The following is a 19936-nucleotide window of genomic DNA, read 5'->3' as shown; positions in this document are numbered from 1 at the left end:
CATAGAAACCTTTCGTTTGTGTAAGCCACCTATTCCCATTTGAATGCACTTTCGGTAGTGCACTAGGTGCCAATTTCTCTTTTAGAGATTTAGCTCTCTTAAAAATTACCGTAGGCCTTTCTGGGACAATATCTCCTAATACAGGATCATTCTTGACAATGTGCCAATGTTTGTGGATTATACTTGATATTTTTTCAGACTGTCTATTATAATTGGTACAAAATGAGAATTCAAAGTTTTTATTGGGTACTATTTGTTTTTTGTTATACAATAGATCTTTTCTGTCTATACTCTCTGCTCTTATAAGAGCATCCTTAATGATCCTGTCATCATAGTTTTTTTCCCTAAACCTATCTTGGAGAAAGGCATGTTTATGGAAGTTATTGTCATCTGAACAGTTTCTTCTAATCCGCCTTATTTGTCCATATGGGATGTTATGTAACCAGTTAGGATGGTGGCAGCTAGTAGTTGATATATAGATATTAATATCTACGCCTTTGAAAAAGGTCTGTGTTTTATCTGTCCCTCCTCAATGTAAATTTCTAAATCTAAGAAATTGACCTTTTGTTGGCTATAATCACAATTAAATTGTAGATTCAGTACATTATCATTGAGGTATTCTATAAATTGGATAAGACTCTTTTCATCTCCCTTCCATATGAATATGATATCATCTATATATCTACGCCATAGGCACAAATTCACACCTAGCTCCGCAACAGACCATATATGGTCCTCTTCCCATGCTCCCATAAGCAGGTTTGCGTAGCTAGGTGCAAATTTTGTGCCCATGGCAGTACCGCGTTTTTGTAGATAATAGATCCCCTCGAACATGAAGTAGTTGTGTTCCAAAATGAACTTTATGCCATCTAAAATGAAACTAGCCTGTTCATTGGGCATCTTTGGATCTTTGGCTAATGCTCTATCAACTGCTTCATGTCCGTCCCTATGATTTATACACGTGTATAGTGAGGTGATATCACAGGTAACCAGAAACCATCCATCTTCCCAGATTTGATTATCTAAGATACGTAAGATGTCAGTAGTATCTTTTAGGTAAGATGGAAGTTCCTTTACAAACTTTTGCAAATAGACGTCCATGTAGGCGGATAAATGGGAAGTTAGGGAATCTATGCCTGCAATTATAGGTCTCCCAGGGGGGTTAACTATATTTTAATGAAGTTTAGGGAGATAGTAAAATATGGGCTTTACAGGATTATCTCTATATAGAAAATTATATTCTTCTGTATTTATTACTTCATTCATCTTACCCATATCTAGCAGGATTTTGAGTTCTTTCTGAAACTGTAGTGTAGGATCTTTTTTCAGAGGTAGGTATGTTTGACTGTCTCCTAAAATTCTTTGAGACTCTGCAATATAGTCCTTTCTATCTAAGATAGCCACTCCATCTCCTTTGTCGGCTTGTTTTATAACTACCTGAGTATCTTCCTGTAGAGTTTTTAAGGCCTTTCTTTCAATGTTATTTAGATTCTTTTCAAATCTTTTTTCAGATTTGACTAATTTCTCAAAGTCTTTTTGGACTAATTGTGAGAAAACTTCTAAATTGTTACCCTTTACATGCTTAGGATAAAATGTTGAGGGTAGTTTAAGGCCCGAATGGACCAAAGATGATCCTATTTCAGAGGTTTTAGTTGTGCAAATCACATCCGCACCTCTCTTGAGATTGTCAGCTGTTCTTTGCTCAACTTCTTTTGACCTAAAGAATCTTTTAATAGTTAATTTTCTCAGGAACCTCTGAGCATCTACAAAGGTCAGTGTAACAATGGAGGGTATATAAACATAGCCTTCTATGGGTTAAAGCACTCCTGACGAAGCCGTCGACTTGCACGGCGAAACGCGTAGAGCGTAACCCTCAGCGTAAGATCCTAGAGGGAGACAAGATACAGTCTACAGCAGCAGCTCCGGTGACACCAGCTACCAAAGTGCAAACCGGAAGTGACGTGTCGGCGTGGACTAGCAGCAAGGACGGAGCCAGTGAAGGAGGCGGTTGCGTGAGGGAGTTTCCCGAGGTCGCGATTCGGCATCACGATCACTCTTAAACCAACGCCTTATACCATCTGGTATCCTGTAAGCCTTGATTTTTACTATTGTCGGATAAAGTGTTTTTGGCATTTTTACATCTCGGCTCTGTGTCTCTCTACTGGGTCTTTTTTCTCCCAATTGTCTACTCCTGGTTTATGACTGATGTTTGATATTTGTTATCATCCATGATCTAGCATATTCCTATGGAGTTCTACCTGCTCAATGTTTAATTGTAACGTTATGCACTATGGTAGTTTATTTATTTTATTTCAGATACTGACGCTCCCCTGATATTTCGTTTTTGCTTTGAGTGTGGACGTGGGAACTAGTCCGTGAAGGGTTTGAGTGTCTTTTTTCTTATTTTTGTGCATGAGTATTTTGTTTTATTATCACCTTGTAATATCACTGTTGCTGCACTGTTGCATTTAGATTGAGTGTTTGAGCGCCATTTAGTATTTTTGTACATGCCACCCAGAGTGTTATGGTACTTCTGCTCCAAACCCAGTGGACCCTGCTGTGCGCAAGCCACCCTTAAAGGGTATAGCTAGTACAAGTGAATACATATCCTGAGGGTAGGGTAGTAAAGGAACCTGACCCCAGGCATTTACTGTTAGTAGCGGATTCTCCACGTTGGGAGTAATCTTAGTTCTTTTGTGTCACCATCTAAGGAGGGTGTATAATAAAACTGTATTATGGTGAATAATATGTTATGTTATTTTGTTTTGTATAGGTTGTTCACCTGCAGGATGGACCCACAAATGTAATAACACTGTATTATGGTGAATAATATGTCATGTTATTTTGTTTTGTATAGGTTGTTCACTTGCAGGATGGACCCACAAATTTAGGTCCAAGTGGGGACCATTGGATTCCACCAGAGGGAGAGTATAGCCCTGGTAGATTTGGGCTATTATTCTGTCCTCCTTCTGTGCAATAATCCCTGGTAAGGGCAGGTTTGCCAGGAGTTAAGATGGGTTCTCCCCACTCACTGCAGATCAGTGAGGCAGAAAAAGCAGTGCAGTCAGGCCTGTGTCCAATAAGGGACAGGGGTGGGCTCTTGTTGTATCTGTCTTAATGATCTGCATTTCCTGTATTGAGTCAGTTTCTCCTACCCTGAGAGGAGCTGAGTCTTACCTAACCGAGCTGTTAGGGACCTGGCAAGCTTGAGGCCCTCCCCCTGGGAGAGGCTGGTAGACTTTTCCCACTACTATGATAGGGGGTAGTGGAAGAGCTAGGCCTGATTCCAGGGCCCTGACTGGGAGTGAAAGGCCAGGGTCATCCTGAGGGAGAACTCCTGAGAAGTACTGCTGTGACTGTGTATGCTGTACAGTGTGCTGCAGAGGAAATAAAGTGTTTCTGATTATAAAGAAGCGGTTGTGAGACTGGAATCTCTCATCCCTGAGTGGGACGTTCTATTCCAAGGATTCCACCCCATATCCTGGGGCCTGCAATAGATGGAGGCACTGTCACCGTGAGTACGTACTGGGTATGTCCCCAGAAGCCTGTCCTGACCTTCTCCATAATACCATCAAGCGGGAGACTCAGGAGTCCTGTAAGCCAGCAGGTGCGCCACACTATTATGCCTTGTAACCAGAGTAGCATTTCCCCTAGGAGACCCTATTTGCGATTGGGTGGGGGAAGACCAGTTACATGTGTTTAATTTATCTTTAATATATCAACATTATTTATCAATATAAATCATTAAAATGGTTGCTTGATAGTGGAAATATAATCACAATGGAGACAAACACATGCCAATCGATACAAAATTAAAAATATTCAAAGTGCATCCTGACTTCAGTAGTAAGTGAGCGATATTGCAGCCTAAAAGGTGCTTGCATTTTTTATTAACAGACAAAACAAATAGAAAAATAAATCTAAACCTCAGTAAATGTTTAGGTTTGCAAACCTTGAAATGAGTTATTCCTGTCCCTTTGGATTGATACACTGAAAAAAGCTAGTATAATATCTCAAAGATAACTGAAATCAGACATCTATAATAATGATCACCTCTAATAGGCTTGATATGAAAGTAATCATTTCCATCACATATCGAATGTCCAATTGGACAGATGAAATTTGCACATAGATATCTATAAAACCACCAGAGCTATGACAAAATATAGAATCGCTGGTGATATATAATTACCAGATACCAACAGTAGTTCCGGGTCTGATTAGTAAGATGTTCTTCTTCAGTCTTTTAAATACATGTCCAGTGTAATCAAACTATTCCAACACCGCTGCTTGTATCCTTATTTCTTTCCCGAGTCAGGAAAACTGCAATAGAAGTTGACACCAGAAATCCAGCTAGGCCTCAGTTGCCAGTGACCGCTTCTCACTCAAACTGCTGTTAGTGAGTATAGTGACGTATCCACCACTTCCCCGACAAGTGTTTCACACCACATGCTTCTTCTGGGGTGAAGTTCAGAGCTGGGTCAGATGTAATTAAGTACCCTCTCCAGTGTATTCACGAAAATTAAAAGAATAACATTACAATGTTAATAAAACCATAAAAACATTTGATAAACATGCTGAATAGGCAAATTCTTCATTAAGACCTTTTGGAGTCTCAGTTCCCAGTTTATAAATACAGTTCGCTTCACAGCAAAGCAGTGCCTTACCTAGGTCACCCTGGCTAATCCCCAGATGTATATGGTCAATACATATAAATGATATACTTCTGTGATTGCCATTATGGTACTTGTGAACATGCCTGGCTACAGGATTATTGTGATTATTCAGGATGTCCCTAATATACTCCAGTGCTCTGACTCTTAGTTCACGCCCTGCCTTTCCGACATATTGCTTTCCACAACAACATGTCAACAGGTAAACCATATAGCTAGTATGGCAATTTATATAATGGAAGATCTAAAACTCTCTTGAGTCATCAATGTTGTTAATTGTAGTGGCTCTTTGCACATACTGTCAGGCCTTAGCGTGGCCGCATTTAAAAATCCCCATTACTTTATCTTTGCCCGAGGGATATCCTGCTGCAAAATAGTGACTATGCACCAGGATATCCCTCAGATTTTCAGACCTTTTACTTGTCATCAAAGGGCAAGTGCTAATACATGGATGGGGATTCTCATCCTCATATAATAAGGACCAATACCTGAACAGAATGCCCCTTAATTGTAACCATTGGGCATTGTAAGTACCTACAAATCGAATACGGTCTTGGTACTGATTTCTCTTTTTTGATGACAGTAGAAATTATCATCTGGTTGCTTTTGCCCTTTTATAAGCTTTTTCCGTTGATCTATTACTGTAGTCACGTTCTTTAAATCTTAGCTTCATCTTATTCACTTCTATCTCAAATTATTAATCTGTGAAACAGTTACGCCGTATCCTCGAAAATTTCCCCATCGAAAATCCTCTTATCTGGTAGGTAGGAGTGTGGCTGAATGCCTGCAAAAGACTATTATGCATACAGAATATGTCTCCCTCTATGGTTCTGTAGTCTGAACCTCCCCCTTAATCTGTTACGAAGGTCCCACGATCTTCTTTAACCTCTGTGTGTGTAGGCTAGAGAGTAGACATCTGACCTTTGAGAATTAGAATTGTCACTATTATGACTAGCAGTTATTTCCAAATCTTTGCCCCATCAGATGTCCTTTCTTGATAACGCTTAATTCTATATACAGTACATAATGTATTTTGGAAGTCCTTGAGCTCTTTTATAAATTTATTATGTTTACGGGATGGGATCATCTGTTTAAATGTTTCCATCTCATGTTTCAAGTTATTTTTATGTACAGTACAGTATACCATAATTGGCAGAACTTACTTGCTTCTTAAATTCATCCGCAATTAATGGGATTTCTCTCTCTATCATAAGCAGAGATTGCTTCCCATAATCAATCAGTATTGTCATTAATTCTAAAAAACATTTACTCAGAATGTCATCCTGTTTTTGCAAAATACAGCCTCAATAATGTGATGAGAAGGTTGCAATTTTATCCTTAGCCCTCTAGGAATCATTTTCTTTTTAACATAATGTTCCAATCTTGAAATGTCTCACCCCAATCTCATCTGTGTTTCATAAAGTTTATTCAATTTATGAAAACATTGCCTAAATCTGGGAATTCCTACAGTCTGGTCTTCTAAAGTTGGATTTGCTTCTCCATTAAAAATGGTGTTGTCCTTATCAGTCCAGCTCATTACTTTTGTATAAATTGACACAGACATCCTACTGCCACAGAGTGATCTCTAAATATATTACAATCTGCAATGCGATGCAATAGAATTAGTCTGTCAAGCTAAGACAACAGAATACAAACACAGAAATAAAGAACAGAGGGGGCTATGCACTAAGCTCAATGGCATTGCGTTCTGATTTTGCATAAAAGCAGGTTCGTTAAAAAGTGAGGCCGGGGACGCGATTCACTAAGGCCTTGAGCCCATTTTTTAACGTACCTGCTCAAAATAGCTCAGAACAGCCACAGCATACGTGTTGCTTTTTTTCCCCCTGCTAGTGTTCTTAACCTTTACGTACGCTAGCTGATAGAAAAAAAAGCTGCATGTAACATTTGCATGGAGATTCTGTATCTCCATGCAAGACTGTTGCAGGCGATCGTACACTAAATAAATACATTTTAGTAATAGTGCTCATGAGCAGGGGGTCTCCTGAGCTGAACCGCATTGGTTTCATGTCCGAGGACCCCCTACTTCAGGAGATACAGGCCCCGTTATGGGGTGCCGGTATCCCCTGCACTTTGAAGCTCCCCCGTCACGTGACCGGGATATTTAAATTCTGCAGGGGATACCGGCACTCCATAAAGGGGCCTATATCTCCTGAAGTAGGGGGTCCCCGAGGCTGAAACCAATGCGGTTCAGCACAGGAGACCCCCTGCACATCTACACTAATATTAAAACACACATAACAATAAATAATAATTCATTACCATAGCGGCTATCCGCTATGGTAATGAAGCTGCTTTAATGTATTTTTAATAATAGTGTGCGGGAGCAGGGGGTCCCCTGAGCTGAACCGCATTGATTTCTCCCTCAGAGACCCCCTGCTTCCCGAGTTACAGGCCCCGGTATGGGGCATCGGGTGCGAGTGTCGCCGCCATCTTTATAGCGTCCAAGACGCGACGTGGGCTCTATAAAGATGGCATCCACACTGGCACTGATGCCCCAAACCGGGGCCTGTAACTCGGGAAGCAGGGGGTCTCTGAGGCTGAAATCAATGTGGTTCAGCTCAGGGGACCCCCTGCTCCTGCACACGATTATTAAAATTTACATTAATGCAGCTTCAATCAGAATGGCTGTGCTTCAATTGCCTTTAAGATGACGTCATGAAAAGAAAGATGGCCGGCCTCACATGGTACGGTAGCCAATCAGAGCGTGGGAAATACATCCCAACTCTGATTGTGCTTTCCTTGCCTTTAAATAACGTCATCATTTTTTTTTCTCGGCCAAAGCACATGCTTTGCACGGCCCAATCAGGGCCGTGGGAACCATATGACGAAAATGTGACGTCATAGGCCTATAAAAGCCTATGTCATCTCATTTTGAAGGCAGACGCCGAGGAGGAAGGACCTCCGGAAGAAAAAGAAGACCAGGGCGTGGCCGAAGAAGAGAAGAAGACCCCGGAAGAGAGCGGAAGATACAAGAAATAAGTATACAGATGAAGATGGATTACAAATAGAAGACCCGTGGATTGTTTTGATTTATTATTTTATTGTTTATTATTTTATGGTTTATTATTTTGTGGGTTCCTGTGCGTGGATTGGTTCGAGAGTAAGCGGTTCAACGGAAGTCGGTGAGTGGGTCAAGTAATGGTAAGTGAACAAAAGAAATGTATTTTATTTAACTTGTTCAAATTTTTTTTGTTTTTTACATGTGTTTTTTTTTTTTTAGAGAGATAATTTCTTGCAACTGTATGTATGTATGTATGTATGTATGTATGTATGTCTAGATCGATATATACATACAGGGTAAGAAATGGTTTGGTAGGAAATGTTTGTATTGCTGTGTTTAAAATTATTTTGGCTATGCTGCTATGCATAAATGTGTGTGTAATGTATTTTCGAATTAGATAGATGTAATTTTTGGTCTTGTATGGTGTACTTTAGGTCAGGGTGAGGCTTGCTTTTGTATATTGTATTCTTTTTGGTATTTATATTTTGTCTGATGGTAACTTGTTCTATTTAACGATTGAAATACTTAATTGTTTAATTGTTATGGATGGAATTTAAATTGTTTAGTGATTTGATTAATGAATGCTAATTGATTTATGGTGACTTGATTGGTTTAGATAGTATACTTGTTTGGATGTATAGGTATTTTGTTTGGAATATGTTATTGTTAACATTCATTGGCAGAGTGTACATGGTACATAGATTGTATGCATCATGTATACAATGTAAATGCAATGTTTTGATTGGCATTTGAGGCTTTTGATTGGAATATGAGATTGGATTTTTGAGGAAATATGATTTTATTGTACTGTGTCTGTAAGGAGAAGTGGTATTTGTAGTTGTGCATGTTTTTGATAACCCTTCTACATTTATTTGTATAGTGGTCCATCATGTCTCTCTCTCTCTCTCTCTCTCTCTCTCTCTCTCTCTCTCTCTCTTTATATATATATATATATATATATATATATATGTGTATATCTATAGTTGCATGATGAAGCCACTGTACAAATGAATGGGTGAAGGGTGGGTATCGGGCCAGGATGGCTTAACCACTAAATTACCTTTGCGGTTATTATCCGATAAGGTGATTAAGGGGTTCATTGATATCTGAATGTAATTGCAATGTATTGGCTATGTATTTTGTTGGCAACGGAGGACAAGGATTTTGCTGGCGACGGGGGCTTCTTATTGATGAGGTCAGTAGAACTTTATTTATGTTATTATGCTAGTTAATGTGTTTAATAATTGGCAAATAATCTATTATCCATATCTGGATAATAGTTATTTTGCACATTATTGTACTGTATGTGTTGGGGGGGGATTGATGTATTGAATGTATGGGTCAGGTTTATTTTTTTTACATACAGGGTTGGTTCCTCAGGTCTGCGAGAGACCTCTGGAGACCACCTGAGGTATCCTCGGGTATCTCACGGGTACCAGGCTGTGTGGTCCACGGGGAACACCTGCGGGGAAGAACCGGTGGCCCCACATCTGTGGGGGCACCGCGGACCCGTAGTGTGCGGGGAAGAACCAGTGGCCCCACAGACCCCACAGTCCCCAGACCCCCGTGGGAACCACCCGAGGCCCCTCAGACACCTGTGTGTCTGACCCGGGGCCCCCAGACATCCGTGGGCCTACCGTGGGGACCCAATTGTTGCCCACGGTGACCCGCGGAGACCACCTGGTGGGCCCTGGCACCTGGCGGGACCCACCAACAGGCCTCCAGAACCTGTATGAAACATGTTGCTGGTAACCTGTAGGTCTGTGAGGTGACCCGTCAGGCCCACTGGGGACTCACGTGGGCCTGGGGTATGAACCCTGTATGTAAAAGAATAAATCATGTATTTATGGGGGGACAGAGGGGTTGGGTTATGTATTTAATAAATAGAATAATGTTTATTGTGGGGCTATGTATTGTTTTTATTGTGGGTACTGGGGGTGGGGGGAGGGGGTATTGGCCCCAAGGGTATGTGGGTATGCCTCCCGGCTGGGTAGTGGGTGAGGGTGGTTAGGCCCTTAATGACTGTAGCAGTTAATAACCGCTATGGTGATTAAGGGGTTAGGGGACATTACATTGGCTATTGTGATTGTTGTGCATGTTTTGCAGCACCGGAGGGGCATGGGCAAGATGAAGATGAGGATGAAGACGGCCTTCATCGTGGGTGCCTGTAAAAGGTAAGTGTCATATATATTGACTGTATGTATTGTAATTTATATGTCTTTAAAATGGGCAAATGCATTATTATCCATATGTGGATAATAGTAATTTTGCCCATTACTGTACTATATGTGTTAGGGGGTGGGGGGGTGTATGTGTTTTTTATTGTGGGAAATTGTCCCCAATAAACATGCTAATGTGCCTTAACCCCTTCTCTGAGGTCTGTTTTGGATGGGTTTTCCGTCCCCTCATTGATAGTTGTCTCATCTCAGTTTGGTTGATTTTACTATAGGTGCTCCTTTGGCCCATATAGACATAACAGGTGGAAAGTGCATTTATTATTAATATCATTATTAATAATTAATAGTATAGACACATTAGGTCTATGCCTATGATTACACATACTTTGATACAAAGGTTTTTTGTATGTTTTTGGGGAGTTGTGGCCCCCATCGGTCCTGAGGTTTTTTCTGTCTCTGATTTTGCTTTCTCCAGTCTATGATTATTCTAATGGTTATTAATGATATATTATTTGGTATATAATTTGTCTTTGGCCACACCACCCTGAATGTGCCCGATCTTGTCTGATCTCAGAAGCAGGGTTGGGCCTGGTTAGTACTTGGATGGGAGACCGCCTGGGAATTCCAGGTGCTGTAGGCTAAAAATGTTATTTTATCCCCTATATTATGTATTTTATTGTTATTCCTTCCTTTTCATATTTCTCTTTCCCCTCCCCTTTTTCCTTCACCCCTTCCCCTTTTTCCATTCCCTGTTCCATTTCCCACCTTCCTTCCCCCCTCTTTTCCCCCCGTTTTTTCATTTTACCTTCCCCCCCCCCCCTTTTTTTTATTTTTTATTTACAGGTCATGCATTTCTCTTATGATTTTTATTATGCTTGTGTGTTGCTCCAATGAGATTTTTCTGTGCTTATTTAATGTGTTATTCTTTTACTTCTATATATAGTTTATTTTTGGATGTATCCAATATTTCATCTCTGTCCTTTTAAGATTTATTATTTGTATGTTGTTTATTCATCTAGCTATTCGTTTTCATTTGTTAGTAGGAATATGTTTAAACTGCTTACAAATAGGCTCTAGTGCTTTATGATTGTCATGTATAATGTTGTCCAGCAATGAAACAGGGTTAAATTTGTGAAATTGAAAGTACCCGCCCACCATCCGTACTGGCCAATCACAACAGTAAAGGTGATATAAAGGACACCCCTTTTGACCATTGAATTCCCCCTGACGAAGTCCTTAGTGACGAAACGCGTAGGGCGTTTCCCAAAGAGGCGAGTTTGTGGCTGACATTACTGCACGAATGGAGAGAGTACCTTGGAGCTGTTGCTATTTTGCTTGGTACTGCTGTCGCTTCTGGTTTTGCAGTTGCCTGCTGGTGAGCAGTGAGAGCTGTGGGAGGTGTATCTGGAGGGAGTCTCTGACAATGTTGCTGATTATTACATCATCTGGCTGCGGTGGCTCCAGTGCACCTTGCTGAACCAACGGATACACCAGAGGTGGCACCAACGGGACAGGCTGATACATTCCCTTCATAGCTTCATGGCGATTGAGTATATCTCATAAATGCTATTATTTTTACTCTGTTTGTGTGCGCTTTTTATATTTTACAATCCCATAAATACTGTTTTATACTTTATCACACTAGGAGTGCGCCTGTTTTTTCTTCTTGTTTTCTGCAGATATCCTTGGGATTTGGTGATCCTTATATACGGGCAGCAATACTCCAGTGGACTAAGTATATTTTTTGGAATTTCAACTGACATCTGGTTTTTATTTTATTTTTTATGTTTCATATTTTTTATTTTTGCTATAGATTTCAGTTGTTTTTATCACAAATTCGCCCTTTTGGGGATTCTTTGGTCAATAGCCTTGTTAACACTATCTGATTTACACAGCTGATTTATCCTTATCAAGCTTCCTAAGGCGCTACTCCATTTGTTTGTTTTATATATATATATATATATATATGCAAATATAGCTGTATGCTCATCTGCATGTCTTAGGCAGGTCTGCAACCCCGCCTTTCCCCATTATCACCCAGCATACAGCACTTCCACTGCAGCAAGGGATTCTGGGAAATGACATGCAAATGAGCACACAGTGTCACTTTTTGCCTCAATAACCATTTTTAACATGGTTCCCTATAGGCTTAAGCTTGCTGCATGGTCACAGCTTTGAGCACAGCCAGGGTTAAGGTGCATACCCAGAAAACCACCCACAGACAGCTGTTTCGACCTTGATAGGTCTCATCAGTGTGGGGTTGATTTTACTGGGAATGCAAGAGAGGCTATGGGATAGGCTAAACCATAATACTGAGTTAAGTTATGGTGAGTAAAAAAAGTGACAAAAACCCTCCACAGGAAAGCAAATATGCAAATATAGCTGTATGCTCATCTGCATGTCTTAGGCAGGTCTGCAACCCCGCCTTTCCCCATTATCACCCAGCATACAGCACTTCCACTGCAGCAAGGGATTCTGGGAAATGACATGCAAATGAGCACACAGTGTCACTTTTTGCCTCAATAACCATTTTTAACATGGTTCCCTATAGGCTTAAGCTTGCTGCATGGTCACCGCTTTGAGCACAGCCAGGGTTAAGGTGCATACCCAGAAAACCACCCACAGACAGCTGTTTCGACCTTGATGGGTCTCATCAGTGTGGGGTTGATTTTACTGGGAATGCAAGAGAGGCTATGAGATAGGCTAAACCATAATACTGAGTTAAGTTATGGTGAGTAAAAAAAGTGACAAAAACCCTCCACAGGAAAGCAAATATGCAAATATAGCTGTATGCTCATCTGCATGTCTTAGGCAGGTCTGCAACCCTGCCTTTCCCCATTATCACCCAGCATACAGCACTTCCACTGCAGCAAGGGATTCTGGGAAATGACATGCAAATGAGCACACAGTGTCACTTTTTGCCTCAATAACCATTTTTAACATGGTTCCCTATAGGCTTAAGCTTGCTGCATGGTCACAGCTTTGAGCACAGCCAGGGTTAAGGTGCATACCCAGAAAACCACCCACAGACAGCTGTTTCGACCTTGATGGGTCTCATCAGTGTGGGGTTGATTTTACTGGGAATGCAAGAGAGGCTATGGGATAGGCTAAACTCAGTATTATGGTTTGGTTATGGTATAATGTGTTTTTTAACTTTGTCAAGCGGTCTCAGCTATTTTGGAGGTAGTGGCTCTAAATGACTAAATTAACTAAATGACCCCTTTTCAAGAGATATATAGGTATTTCACTGTGTATTGTTGTCATATTTGATGTTGCTCTGGACTTCTTTGATTCTTGTTTTATACAATTAGCCACGCCCATTAGCACTCCTTTTGACACTTATATATATGTATATAACATTACTCTGATTTTTAAATGTTGAGAATCATAATCATCTTTAAACTGGAACATAGCCCAACTGATAATCCTTTCAGTGCAGCCTAAAGTTTTAGGCAAAAAAATGTAGGTACCGTATCTGTAAATATTTTTGAATGTATCTGAATGAATGCCAGAACTATTAGACAATGCGGTTTCTCACTTATTATAAGCTGGCAGTGAATATATGCACTGAAAAAACCTACTGTATAGAGTTAGTGTACCTGGATTGCATTATTGCAGTATGCAGCTGGCTTCTCACCAAAACAGAAATCTGCATTATTAATCAATTAAAATATATTTTCAATTCCAAATGCTATTCTAATGTTTTTTGGGTGCAAAACCTGCTGTGGTTATTGAAATAATACATTGAATCATACATTAAACTGTCAAATGATTTTCCATATGCAGTAACTACACTGGCGACACACTTTATCGCAGTGCGGCCAGATCCGCAAGCCGGGAGATTTCCCGGCTTGCTAGTGCGCGCGGTCACGCATCTTCGGGAGCCTGCGCCCCCTGCACGCGCGTCCAGGGCTCCCCGAGGGAGCCCTGGTGTCCCGCGATCTGCGGGACGGCGGCAGGGGGTTCCGGGGGACCCGGCGGACCCGGCAGCGGGAGGGAGAGCGCCCCGATCGGAGGGCGCTCTTCCGCTGCTTCGGCGCGCGCCCGTCACACTCGGGCGCGCGCCAGGCTACTGCTGCGGCACAGAACGGGCAAATGCTCGAATAAACTGTGCCGCAGCAGTACAGTAACGATATTATTAAATTTTTCAATACAGACATGTAGAATATTCTATACAATGGTCACTTTTCTTCGATTTAAGTTTGCAATAAGTTTCCTTAAGGGTAAAAGTCAATGGACATTGCTGTTCAATTCATTTTGATTACTTTCTCTGAAAATTGCAGAGCTGTTAGTATAGTACTTTCAGAGCGAAATAGCACATTTTGAACAATTTGAGCCAGGTCGCTAAGCTCACTATAATCTTGTTGCAAGAAAAGGAGCCTAAATGTTAACAATTTAAAGAAAAAACTTTTTGGAAGTCCTATCAAAACAGCAATGAATAAAATATTGGCAGGTTAACACATCTCTAGCTACCACAAACTGTTAAAAAATAAGCATTTTCCTAAGCCCACTCCACAGGCCCCTCCTCCTTGTCGTATAGCAACTAGCTTTCTGAGTCATTTAACTTCTTGCATGCCAGAACAATGACCATTAACAGGAACATCAGACAAATTTATATTTCGGCTGCATTTATACTATAACCGGGGTCCCACCCTTAACATATAAGCTGTGTTACTGTAGGCTTTCACATATTCATGGTCCTCTAAGCCAACAAAAGCCTTCTAGATCTAACACATCATCAGTATCCAGGGCACCCACTGTAAAAGTCCTGGACCCTTTTCTAGCAATGACATATCCTAACTTATCCTCTATATCAGGGCTGCACAATCTTCCACCCACCCCAGTTGGCTGTCCCCCCCCATCTCACGCTCCCTCCTCCTTACCTTGGCTCCAGCATTCTGACATCATGACGCCATGGCAATGTTACATCACCTGACCCATCGGCCTAATTTGATGTCGCGTATGGCAACACGTCACCAGAAACCCTCAGAGCCAAAATAAGAGAGCGTTACAAAGGCCTTCACCGCATCCCCGGCATTTAATTTAAATGCCTTTTGGAAGAGCGCAGGACCTCTGTAACCGCCACGCCTCCTGCAGAAAATCTCATGCCACCCAGGGGGGCACACCCCACAGTTTGCACATCCCTGCTCTAAATCACTCCAGTAAATCTTAGCTTATTATAAATTGACTATTCTAATAAATGAATAGGAGGAAAAGAGATCCCTTCCAAGGAGTCCCTTTAACTTGCAATCAAAGTATATATAACACATTTTGATATATAATATATCTTACAAATACAAATATTTGATAGAGAGCATAATTTTGTATATATTTATCTCTCTTATGTACCACTAATCCAAAATAATAACAATTTTTCTTTGTAATAATAAAAGTTTCCTTCTTCCCCATTGACGAAGTGTACGCAGTACACGAAACGTGAGTAGGGCACTTTTACTGACGCAGCGGCGGTGGCGTCAAGATTGACCGGCTGTTTGTTTATCCCCTATCAGGTTGTTTGGTATCCAAAGTTTTTCACAGATGATCGTAGACCAAGTATGCATATGGCATAACGATCACTAGCAGTGTGCTTTCGCTCAGTGGCGGCGTTGATGCGCTATTGTTTTGAGCTTATACTAACACTGTGCGGTTGGCATGCCTCTGTGTATTCTATAGGTTACTCATTTATAAGGTCAAATCTATCATAGGTATTCTAATACTGCTATCTGTACCTGCATGAGATATGTCGCACTGCTAGGCATACTAAATAGGACCATTTTGATCTTATCTGTGTGTGGGTAAAACATTATTGAGTGGATACTATATCAACAACCCGATTGGACATATGCTTGTTATAGGCGATTTTACAACAATACCTTAGCTATTAGACATTATTATCATCATTATGACATAGTGATTAATTATTGACAATTACAATTACCAATGCGTTGCTGGATGTTAGAATTGTGTCCCTATGCACCTTAGTCAATTACATTAAAACTTAGGTATTGAGGTGGAGCAGTTCATCATATACATAGAGTGTATTCTAATAAATGACCAATTTGCATGCAACAATATCTACAGTAGCTATACCGAAAATGTACAATAATTATCCCTGGGCTACTATCTTATTTCTAAAAAAAAAACACTGACAATTACATTATAATGAATGGATCATCCTAAAAGATCCATTACAATGTTTAAAAAATAAAATAGTCCATGTGGACAGTTTTACTGATGTGAAACACCATAAACACTGTGGGGCCGATTCACAAAGCAGTGATAAGTGGTTTTAAGTGTGATAATTGCCTAAATAGCGCAATACTGCCTGCTGTGCAATTCACAAAGCAGCGATAACAGTGCAGTATCGCACTATAATATCGTTTTATAACCAATAAACAGTCAGTGAAAAAAAGTCGCAAACCCTCCATTTTTTACCAGTAAGCGGTATTCACAAAGCAGTGATAGCTGATTCCTACTATAAAAGCTCACCATTTCTTTTCACCACCTAAAGGCTGGTGCAAAAGAGATGGAGACATGCATTTTTTTGCACATCATTAATTCAAGAGGCCTGCGGGTGGTCCACGCAGGTGTCTGGGGGCCCTCGGATGGTCCCCGTGGGTGTCTGGGGGCCCTCAAGGGGTCCCCTCGGGTGTTTGGGAGCCCGCCAGTGGTCTCCGCGGGTGTCTGGGGGTCCTGAGGTGGTTCCTGCAGATGACAGGGGGTCCTTGGGTGATCCCCGCAGTGATCCCTGCATCTGTTCCCCGTGTGTGTTCCCCGCGTGTTCCCCACGGGTATCTGGGGATCCCTGCTGGCATGCGGTCCCAATACTGTGCCTAAAAATAAAAATATGCATACATTCAAATGAATACACCCCTCCAATACATACAGTAATTACTATTATCCAGATATAGATAATAGCTCATTTGCCCATTATAAAATAAAACATTAGCCAGCCAGCATAAATAAAGTAAATACACCTTTATACTTATCCCTGCCATCATGAAGGGCATCCTTCGTCAGCATACTCAGCATGTTTCGCCTTTGGATAATACGGCTTCGTCAGGAAGCCGTATTAACCAACGGCGAAATGCGTAGAGTGTTTCAGCTGGAGAGAATCCTGAGAGAGAATTGAGAGAGCACTGAGAACACTTTCTCACCATCAAGTCCGTAGGTTCCAGCCACACCGGAAGTGACGTGAGACCCCCGGTGTGGATGCAGAAGTGCTCCAGAGAAGCGGAGAACAGCGCGGTACACAGGGAGATCGCGACCCACTGTGCACCTGCCACTCGCTACTAACCACGCATTTTATACCATCCTAAGTGTAAGCCTCCAATTGTATTTTACTGTGTACGAATATATTTTTGATCTACATTATTTGGTTTGTTCTTCTTTTTGAGATTGCTGCTGAGATTTGCTGCATACCTATGGGAACATCTACCCCTTGAGTTAGATGACTGCTCGTTTATATCTGCTCTATTGTGAGTAGCCATTCGTGAGCCCCCTATAAGATATTGTCTATTCAATGTATATGACATTACTACACTATGTGATGTTCATTTATTTTTCATGGTTGCAAGCTGCATTCCCCTGGTCCAGATGGTACAGCTCCAATCTGTTTGGACGCTGTACACTGGCGACACACTTTATTCGAGCTCGGCTAGTCCCACGAATTCGGGTATACCCGGGTGTATTGAGGTTTGTGACTGTTTTCTGCCCGAGTGCATTGAGTTATTTTCCGGCAGGGATTGAAGCATTTTATTCCCGTTGGCTGCAATACTGCACACTACATATATATATACTGCATTACAATTCATGAATTTATGCCATCTGGTAGACACGCGAAGCATTGCAGCCTATTAAATCCTAATCATTATCATTTAACAGATCAGCCGCCCATCAGCCAGGCATGAACCCAGGCTGGGAAGGCAAATGCAACGGGGCTTGTCAGAGGTGAGGAGCGGCGCATTCCAGGTATCTGCCAGGTACATACCGGGTATTTGCTCGAATAAAGTGTGTCGGTGCAGTATCATGTGCCCGCCTTTTTTTTTTTTAAGAATGTGACGTCATCTCCAAGGGAGGTACGTCACATCCTTCAAACCATTTGCTATATCCCATGGTATATCCCATTGACGACAATCCCATTGGTTGCTGTACCATGTGATAGGTCACATTACACTACCGACACACTTTATTGAAGTGTGGTCGGTACCGCAAGCCGGGAAATCTCCCGGCTTGCTAGTGGCCGCCCCTCGGCGTGCCGCGCGTCATAGACGCGCGGTCACGCGTCATAGACGCGCGGTCACGCGTCATAGACGCGCGGTCACGCGTCATCGGGAGCGTGCGCCCCCTGCACGCGTGTCCAGGGGCTCCCCGAGGGAGCCCTGGTGTCCCGCGATCGCGGGACAGCGGCAGGGGGTTCCGGGGGACCCGGCGGACCCGGCAGCGGTAGGGAGAGCGCCCCGATTGGAGGGCGCTCTTCCGCTGCTTCGGCGCGCGCCCGTCACACTCGGGCGCGCGCCAGGCTACTGCTGCGGCACAGAACGGGCAAATGCTCGAATAAACTGTGCCGCAGCAGTAGTTCAAAAGGATGTGACATCATCAAGAAGCCGATGAGACACATTGTGTTGTGGATTTACCATGGGGCTATGGATTGACAGATGAAGATAGAAGATTAAAGAACAGATAGAAATAATTACAGAATGAGATAGAAGAAGGTGATAGAAGATAAAAGAGAGAAGAATTTTGTTACCTGTTCCGGATCTTCAAAATGGATGGCGTTGGATTGACTTTCATGATGTCGCAGTACGAGAGTTTGCAGAATTGCTGGGATTCGAAGGGTCAACGCTTCTAAAGGTAAGAAAAATATTGAATGTATATAGATGTATTTTTTTCAGGTTTTTTTATTGTATTTTTTTCTTTTTATGTTTTTCATTGCCTTTTGACTGTTAATATATTAATCTGTGCCCGTTTACGGTACAGATAAATACAATAACAGTCAATGCATTTTTATGGCAAAAGTCTTTTTTATATTGATTGTTGTTTATTATTTGTCTGTTTATTGTTTGGCATAAATTGTTTGTAATTTGGATGGCTTGTTTTGATTTCATTTTGCTATTGGTTAGCGTTTTTATTAAATTCTTTGGCTACTGGTTTTAATTGGTGTGTTGCCAAGTGTTTTTATTAATGAATTGATTTGTTGACTAGTGGTTTAAATTAATTCATTGTTTTTTTGGCCAGTTGTTTTATTTGTTTAATAGTTTGCTTGGATAGTTGTTTATTTAATTGTTTTGGATTAGCATAATTGTTATAATTGAGCTTTTTGGAAATAGATAATTATTTGTGATGTGTACTATTAGGCTATTTAGTTCTTTTATTTTTGGGGTGTTTAAGTGCTTCTATATTTTTATGATTATTGTGTATTTTTGGCTTTCATTATTTTTATTAGGTTGACCATTGAGTTATTTAGTGGCTTATACTGCACATATTATATGGGTATAATATACCACTGTGCCAATCAATGACTATAGGGTGGGTCTGGGGTTGGTGCTTAGGCCTCCCGTTTCGGTAGAGTGGGACGAGGTTAACTCCTTAATTACTATAGCGGTTATTAACAGCTACGGTGATTAAGGGGTTAGGGGCCATTAGATTGTATTTGTTTATGTATTCTTTCTGGCATCGGAGGACATGGAGCTGGAGTATGCTGACGAGGACGCCCTTCATGATGGCAGGGGTAAGTAGAAAGGTTTATTTACTTTATTTATGCTGGCTGGCTAATGTTTTATTTTATAATAGGCATATTAGCTATTAACCATATCTGGATAATACGAATTTTGCCCATTACTGTACTGTATGTATTGGGGGGGGGGGGAGGGATGTATTTATTTGCATGTATGCAAATATTTTTTTTTTAGGCACAGGATTGGTACCGCAGGCAAGCGGGGACCCCCGGACACCAATGGGGACTACCCAAGGGCCCCCAGACACCCATGGGAACAACCCAAGGGCTGCCAGACACCCACGGGCACCTCCTGAGGACCCCTGTGGGGCTCCGGGCACCCGCGTGG

At 41.5% G+C, this 19936-nt stretch overlaps 1 protein-coding gene and 1 pseudogene across 1 annotated transcript in view; both read left to right on the top strand.

The window, feature by feature from the left end:
• Positions 1-19936, top strand: part of RAMP3 (receptor activity modifying protein 3) — a 474329-nt gene that overhangs the window by 155319 nt on the left and 299074 nt on the right. The window lies entirely within an intron of this gene.
• On the top strand, positions 10399-10512 carry LOC142488899 (5S ribosomal RNA; annotated as a pseudogene).

The sequence above is a fragment of the Ascaphus truei genome, chromosome 2 (assembly GCF_040206685.1).
Source record: "Ascaphus truei isolate aAscTru1 chromosome 2, aAscTru1.hap1, whole genome shotgun sequence".
NCBI classification, from domain to species: domain Eukaryota; kingdom Metazoa; phylum Chordata; class Amphibia; order Anura; family Ascaphidae; genus Ascaphus; species Ascaphus truei.
Note: the sequence above shows the minus strand (reverse complement) of the source record. Positions and strands in the feature narration are given on the sequence as shown.